Here is a 688-nt window from a genome sequence, read left to right as displayed (position 1 = left end):
GTGACCCAACGCAGGCAGCGCATAGCAGAGGAACCTTTGGTGGGCCAGGGCAGTCAGAAGTGAGCATTTCATAAACCAATGATTTTTCATTGAGTGTGACGTCATCTTTTTCATGTGGATAAGCCTACTATGTTGATAGCCCGTTCGATATGTTGTGATTCATAAAGACCGCTGCAAACATCAATGTTCTGCTTATCACAAATAAGATTGATTAATACCCGTAACAATCCATGTCCTTAACAAAGGGTGCATGCACGTATAGGTTGAGCGTGTGTCTTGCGTCGTGTGCTGTGTGCATGCAGGCGAGCGAGTGTTGCGTGTGTGCAAGGGTACGTTTCAATGTTGCATGCATGGGTGCGTACGCGCGTGTGTTCATGAGTGCATGTGTATGTGTCAGTGTTGCACGCCAGCATGCGTGCGTGTGTACGTGTCAGTGTTGCACGCCTACATGTGTGCGTGTCTTGCCTGCGTGCATGTGTACGTGCGGGGTGAGGCTACACGTCAGTCGACTGACTTTTTCATCTCTGGTCATTAGATTTTCCAGCCGTTGGATACGAAATCAAGGGCCTCCAGTTTATCATCAAACTCCACCCCCCTGAGCCGACAGCCACCACCGGCCGAACCGCCCGCCCCCGCCGCCCGCGGCCGACCCGCCCTCCCCGAAACCACTCCCCACCGCCGGTCCGCC

Source organism: Triticum dicoccoides, chromosome 2A (genome assembly GCF_002162155.2).
Source record: "Triticum dicoccoides isolate Atlit2015 ecotype Zavitan chromosome 2A, WEW_v2.0, whole genome shotgun sequence".
NCBI lineage: Eukaryota > Viridiplantae > Streptophyta > Magnoliopsida > Poales > Poaceae > Triticum > Triticum dicoccoides.
The sequence above is the reverse complement of the archived record's forward strand: the minus strand, read 5'-3'. Positions refer to the sequence as shown.